This window comes from Papaver somniferum, chromosome 3 (genome assembly GCF_003573695.1).
Source record: "Papaver somniferum cultivar HN1 chromosome 3, ASM357369v1, whole genome shotgun sequence".
NCBI lineage: Eukaryota > Viridiplantae > Streptophyta > Magnoliopsida > Ranunculales > Papaveraceae > Papaver > Papaver somniferum.
In genome coordinates this window covers 135,373,593-135,380,958 of record NC_039360.1, presented here as the reverse complement: position 1 = coordinate 135,380,958, position 7,366 = coordinate 135,373,593, and the positions used below count along the sequence as shown (strand labels likewise).

Below are 7,366 nucleotides of genomic sequence, written 5' to 3'. Positions count from 1 at the left end.
TGGGAGACTCTTCTAAATTCTCCCACGACTAATAGAGATTTCGAAAGACTTCTTTGAACTCCCCCACGACTAACAGGAAAAAACCAAACTACACCCAACTCCCCCAACTCCCTTGAGGACTAACACCCTGTTAGAGAGGAAACTAAGAACGAGAAAAGGAATTGAGGGTTCTTTTGATGAGAGATTGATCGGAATTTATGAAGCAAAAAAATCTCAGATGAAGATGAGATGGATCTTCTACCATCAATTTGCAGTAATGCAATGAAAAATTGGGGGTTTGCCGTTGTTCAAATGAATCTGAGTTGGATTTCGGTATCTGCAACTGATAGCGGTTCTCTACTACCAAGGGTGAATGGGTTTATGATGATTCTGTTGGTGGATATTTAGATGGAGGAGGATCTGTGATGAGATGGGTTTTTTTCCTGCGAGCTTTCTGAATCAAGAGAAGAATAGGTTTGAGCCTGTGGTAAAGAAATCAAGAGATGAAGATCGACAGAAAGGGTTAAATGAAGTCAGTGACGAATAGAGTAGATAGAGAGTATTTCAATGTTGCTATGAATGTATAAAGATGGGTTCCTGTTAGTTTCGAAACTGGATTGAATTTGGTTAAGAACTGATGGTGCTGCTTGAAGGGATCTGACATTGGATGAGGTTTTGATGTTGTTGTGTCACTGTTGGAGAATTAGAAGGTGGGTGAAAGAATAAACTGCAGTGAATAGAGATGCTGATGAAGGATGGAATTGGGTTTGCAGTGGAAGATGCAGTGAGATGTTTATGGTGCTGAGTTGTGCAACAATGTGCAAGAATGAAATGTTGTAATGAAGCTACAATAGATGTATGTTAGGATTGTCACAGGGGAAGACCAAAAATAAGCCTGAAAGATGGAAATCATTCAAAAACAGAGGAGACTCTGTCTAATTCTCTTCTCCAACGAGTCGACTCGGTACCGGCGATGATTGATAGACGCATTTATGTGTCTAAAATATCTCAATTGTATATAGTGTTAGTGATCGATTCTATACTTATTTGGTTATTTTATTTATTTGTAGGTGTTTTTAGAAGAATAAGGTTTTGCGGCAAAATTGTCTAAAAATATGGCATTTGGACCTCTGTAGATAGCATACCGGAAGCTTCCCAGAAGTGTACCGGAAGTACCCCAAAAATAGCTCGGAGGAACCACGAAAAAGTGCGGAAAACATCCCAGAAGAATTGCTAAAGGCACTCCTAAGTTGGATAAGGGGCACCCCATTTCAGTGCATGTGCTAAAGGGACACCATAACTGGATTAGGGGGAGGTCAGTTTCCTTCTCAAAATTCAAAACAGAAACTGGCGGGAAAAATGGCAGCAGCGAAGAACAGTTTTGAAAGTGGAATTTGAGCGAGTTTTGAGGAGATTCAATGGATGTATTTGGTACGTATGGACTCTAGAAGACATAACAGGCCTGTTGCAAGCAATTAGACCCAACCAATTGGGCTGGATAATCCGGAAGAAGATATCAAAGTCCAGGCAGAGAGACGTGTCCTGCTGTTCACTGTCGAAGATTTTGTGGAGATTTTGTGAGAGTTTTACGCTGGATAGTTACGTACTAGGTCCTGTTCAAGTCTTGATAAGAGTTTGGTGGAAAGTTTATAGCTAACAGACGCGTACGAATAGCTTTGAGCAGTTTTGATAAACCCATAAGCCGCGTGAAGAACAGAAAAGGAGAAATATTTTCCGAGACTTTGAAAGAAAGAAAAAAAGAGATTCTATCGGGATTTCTTTGAGATGTGAAGTATATAAGAGGTGGGGAGAAGTTAGAGAAGGTTTATCAAGAGTTTGGGGTCGAGCCAGAGCCAGGGGGAGCGAAGAAGAAGGAGTAGCAGCAATGTTCACCTGTTGCTGCTGCTGCCATTAAAGAGCTTCAAGAACACGAAGAACAGACTCTCCTGGACAGTCTTATTTTCAGCAGCGTCAGCAGCAGAGAAGCGTCGTTCTTCAACAGTTCCAGCGCAGTGGATAAGTGTCGCAGTTTAGCTGCAGTTTTGTGGTATCGTTTCTTTTTGGACGTGTTTTGTGAGTCTCAGAACCACTGTTTTATAACTTTTGACTCTTTTAATCATACTTTGAGCATCAAATATATATTTTGAAAACATGATTATTATGATTAACTAAACCCCCAACACTAGGATGATGGAGGAAGCTGTTTTTCAGCCATGTGGTTATTTAAATAATTCTTAATTCACTTTTTGCACCGATTTTAATTGATTTGTGATTTCAATTAATTACTTGTGATTTTGTTTGATGGAACATGCTTAGTCCTAGGGATTCTTGATGTGCCATGCTTATGATATACAAGTAATATTTTATGGAATCTAATTTGACAAAGATAGAGTTAATATTTGTTTTATTTTGAGTTATAATCGCCTATTATTATTTTCTGAGCCACTTGAATATGAAACACATTGGAATCCTGAGTCCTGGTTCCTCTTGATCTTGTGACATATTTTCTGTATATATTTTTATTTTTAAATCTTTACAAGTCCGAGCAACGAACTCTTATTTACCGCAATCGAAATATTACAACAAAATGGCATATACAAGGGTTCCAGTGGTAATTATGATAATTATATTAATTAATTATATTAATTCCTTACGCATATGATAATTATATTAATTCTTTTTTTGACTACTTGCACTTTTTACTAATCGAATTATGATTTTTCTTAATTGGTTGTGATATCGTACGATGATGTATGCTTGGTCGTAGTGCTTTTGATGCGTCATGCTAGTGATATACAATACATATTCTAAAAATCTACCTTCGCAAGAATGAGAGTCCTTATGATTTGAGCTATAATTGTTTCGAATAAATATATGAATTGTGTGAATGATTAATGGTGGAATCCTGAGTCCTAGTGTCTCTTGATCCTGTGACAAACGTTTGTATATATTTTTATGTTTTTAGATCTTTACAAGTCCGAGCAACGAATCCTTATTTACCGCAATCGAAATATTACAACAATGATGGTCGATCCAGACGAGTCCGATGACCTATATGTCTGAATGACTCACTGAGTAAGCCGAATCAGCCTGACTCAGAAGCTGACTAGAAGCTAACTCACTCTCTGCCTTGACCCATTGACTAACGGTCTGACCAGAACGACCATTAACTTTAACAGAACAGTGACGGAATATTCTGTTAACGGAAAATGAACTCAGGTGGAAGAAAGAGAAGATGAAAGATTTGAGAAAGACTTAGATTTGGAAGTTGAGCTACAAAGGGAAAGGGATTCTATTCCTAAGAGGATTGCAAGCAAAACAAACCCTATAAATAGAGAAGTTCTCTACTTTTCTCTAGACACTTTTTTGCACACTTTTACACACACAACACTTGTGTTTTTTCTTTTCAAAATTCTTCTTTTAATTAATTGTGTGATCTTAAAAATTCTTCTTTTAATTATTTGTGTGAATTTCAAAAAGCATGAGTAGCTAATTTTCTTAGAGATTGGGGATGAATTCCTAGTTCTTAACATATGATTTGAGTTTTGTTTCAATTCTTCTTTGAAGTTTTTCACATGATTATCGTTTGTTTTTACTAACAAGAATGTTTATGCTTGATTGATAGATTGTTTAGGTGGCCAACTGTAGATGGGAAAAAACAGTTTGCTGGTTTTTTAGGAAAGTGAAGAATCGAGCGTGTTGTCGAGACTCCTAGACCGAGCAAACTGCTGAACCTCACACAGATGCACTTCAAAGGGAGTATTTAGATTCGAGAGATCAATCTGTAGGACTCCGGCCTAAACCAAGTCAATGGCCGTTCCAGAGTCAATTCGGTCACAAAGAGGGAGATGGGTTGGTCTGTAGGAGGGAAGCTAAGAATTGTGTGGGATCAATAATGATCAAGGATTGTGGATGTGTTGAAGGTTTCTGCAATAATTGGTAAACTGTGAAGTTTGAATAAGATCTAATGGATTGATGAATTCTTGAGAGTAGTTACTCGAGAAATTCTGTGTGGACGATTGCTGATGATGTCCTCAATCATGGATTCAGAGACTTATTTATATTGTCAGAGTTGTGAACACATTGATCCCTGTAAGTGTGATGGTTTCTTGAGTGAAAGAGTGGGAAAGTGGGAGATCGTGTTAAAGTCAGTTCCATGTCGTGTGGAGACTTGATTGATTGTGCACCCACTACTTTGCTAATTCCTTCAACCGTTTGCACGCCTTACACACATTTCTCTTTATGGATGAATCCACGTGCCGTAGACCGCCAGACCAAAATCCTAAGTGATATCCCCCATTTGTGACGTGATTGATGTCTCACAAATCGTGGAGTCTGCAAGACAGATGTGTTTTAATTAGTCAGTTATTGACTGATTAGACAGTGAGTCTAAGTTTTGTTGAATCGAGCATGATTGACGAATGCACAGTGATTCATGAGTATTAATGTTGCTCGTCTGAGCAAATATTGTAAATTCGACGAGTTGTCAAATATTGATGAGTTACTGAATATACATGGATTATTCGAGCAACTGAGCAAGTATTGCACGATTCGACGAATTACTGATAAATTACTGAATATTGATAATTGGATCAATATGCGAGCAACTGATCAAGTATTGCTCAATTTGACAAACTGATAATTTTGACGTGCAACTGAGCAAGTATTGCTCAATTAAACAAAACACTGAATGTTGATAATTTGACGTGCAACTGAGCAAGTATTGCTCAATTCGACAAATTACTAATATTATTAGATATTGATAGCTGGATCAATATTTGAGCAAGTATTGCTCAATTCGAAATATTTATTGGTGACGTGACCCAATAAAATATTTTATATTGGTAGATTATATGATTAATTCAGATGTTGGTTGCTGAATCCATCATAAATTCATTAGTGTTTGAATCTTGCTCCGAATGATGATTCGTAGAGCATTTATTTGAAACCCTAATTTCAGATCAATTATTTGTTAACTGATGAATCGCTGAAAATAGGTCATAAGTGATAGAGGGACCAACCACATCGGATATGGCGTCCACGTGGTGCTCAGTGCTCGAGTGAGCATGCACCAGGGTTCTCAGTTGGAGAGTTGGTGAAAGAACGATGATTAAATGCCAGATTCATCATTTATTGAAACATTGTTGGGTTCAACATTAGGTGATAAAACCTAAGTATGAAAGATGGGAGACCGACCAAGAGGGAATGGGGGCGACTCTTGGTGATCACGGGACGAGCTGTTGGTCGTTTGAGCAATCCCCAGGTTGGTTGGAGAGAGTTTGGGCCCACTATGAGCAATTGAGCAAATTAGGTCAGAATTATGAAAACGTGTGGGACCGGCTTTGTGCAAGCTCTAGGGATGACTCTAGTCGGTCAAGAAGGCATGCATGTGTTGCCGTGGTGTCCGTGTCTCCCAACTGAGAGTTTCAACATTTTCTGATGTGCGTTCGAGCAACATTGTGAATTTTCAGAAGAGTTTCATCTTGACTGAAATTCTTGATTTTTGTTGGAATGAGCATGTATGCTCAATTGATCAATTTTTGTAAATATTAAAATAAGGACATTTTAACATTTAATATTGACGTGAGACGCTAGCCGGTCGGGTGACCATGTTGGCTTTTAGTTTTTCATAATTCGAGCAAAATTTGAGAAAATATGAAGAAATCATGAATTTTGCTCAAACCAAGGAGTTTCATGAATTGAGGAAAATAATAATTATAAAAGACTAGGGATTGCAAGGTGTGGGGCCGGCCACAGCTAGGGCATGGCCGGCATGCTATGTTGCCCGGTCCCGCACGCCTTTCCCTAATTTTACATTATTATTTTTCATGAAACCGTGATATTATGGAGAATCCATGAGTTTTCGTTGAAACAAAGAAGTTTCATGAATTTAGGGAATCTCTGTAATAAAAAAAGGTGGTAATTGACTCTCAGATTTGAGGGTTCATTAAACGGACATGATTTGACGGGGACCCTGATCTGGCGGTCCGGATCATTTGGATCGAGCTATGACTTGGACGGCTGTGAATGATCTAAAAGTCCAAGTCATAGCTGTCGTTCGTTATTTGCCAATTTAGTCTATTCGATATACATTCATCTGAATGTGCTAGATTGCTTTCAGTTTTGTGGATATATAGCTAATGTTCGTTGTTGCTATCGTTCTATATTTGCCAATTTAGGCAAAAATAAAATCTTAGTGTTTGAGATTATTGTGTAGTAGAATATAATTGTATAACCTAATCTATGGCGGTTGTCAAATTAGACTTTATTGTGACTCATGATGGGGAAAAATTACCATGTTAGGCTATGCAAGATTTGTCATCATCATTCAGATAAAAGCTAGCTGGGAGATTGGTTTTTTTCTCTTTGAAGCATACTAGCTGGGAGATGATGCATATTACAAGGTATGTTGAATTTTAACCCTGCCTCAATCTCAAACAAGAATGACAATATAGATGTGATCCTGTGGCTCGAAGAGAGTGAAACCCGATAGAGAAACCTAACCCTACTATTTTTTTATCCTCTTTTCTCTTCAACAATAAACTCTATTTTTCTCACAGCAAGAAAACTGCACCAATTTTTTGTTCAGATTACGAATGAGATTCGAACATAGAGACTCTTTGTTTTGTCTTTTTTGTTCAGAATTAATCTAAATCGCTAAATCTGAATAAACCAAATTACCAAATCAAAATTCCGATTGTTGTATTTAATTCATAATGACTGATCAGGTACCCGGAAAGCTCCACGGTTTTGGATTGCTGCTTAGTGCTGGTGGAGCAACTTCTAAGGTTATCCAATCCTCTTAATTTATGGGTTCATACTTTGTTTTGCTATCAATTAGAAATTAATGTTTTTGTGAGGAACATCATGTTATAGGATTGCTTTTGGTGCCTGTGTTTGATTTTCAAACTCTGGAACTGGAATTTTGGATTTTTTTGATGGCTTAGAGCAACTGCAGTGGAGGAGTAAACCCAAATATTTGGTCCAGTGGGCTGGCAGTGGGATGGACTATCGATCAAAATTTGATCAAAAAGTAAAAACCAGACCAAATTTGGTCGGCGACCAAGACCAAACCAAAATATAGTCAGGCGTTTATATAATTTCCGCCTACACCACGGACGTTGATATAGTCTACGCCACTCATCAGGCACTCGTATAGTTAACGCCCAACGAACAGGCGTTGGTAAAATGTACGCCTGGATGGGGCGTTGGTTAAATCTACGCCCCGTCAGGCGTACGTAAAGTTAACGCGGGCAACAGTCGTTTATATTCTTAACGCCTAAAGAGAGGCGTTTATATAGTCAACGCCTAAAGTTTTAAAACTTTAGGAAATTTGCTTGGGGCGTTGTCTTTATCAACGCCCCATTTTTTTTTTTTTTTTTTTTTT

General features: G+C 38.0%; 1 long non-coding RNA gene across 1 annotated transcript in view; it reads left to right on the top strand.

Annotated features, from left to right (window-relative positions):
* The first annotated feature begins 6,089 nt into the window (after positions 1 to 6,089).
* Positions 6,090 to 7,366, top strand: part of LOC113357444 — a 4,381-nt gene continuing 3,104 nt past the window's right edge. Inside the window, exons 1-2 of the long non-coding RNA XR_003363625.1 lie at positions 6,090 to 6,383; positions 6,708 to 6,767. This is a non-coding gene — a long non-coding RNA (uncharacterized LOC113357444). The remainder of the gene's footprint in view (positions 6,384 to 6,707; positions 6,768 to 7,366) is intronic.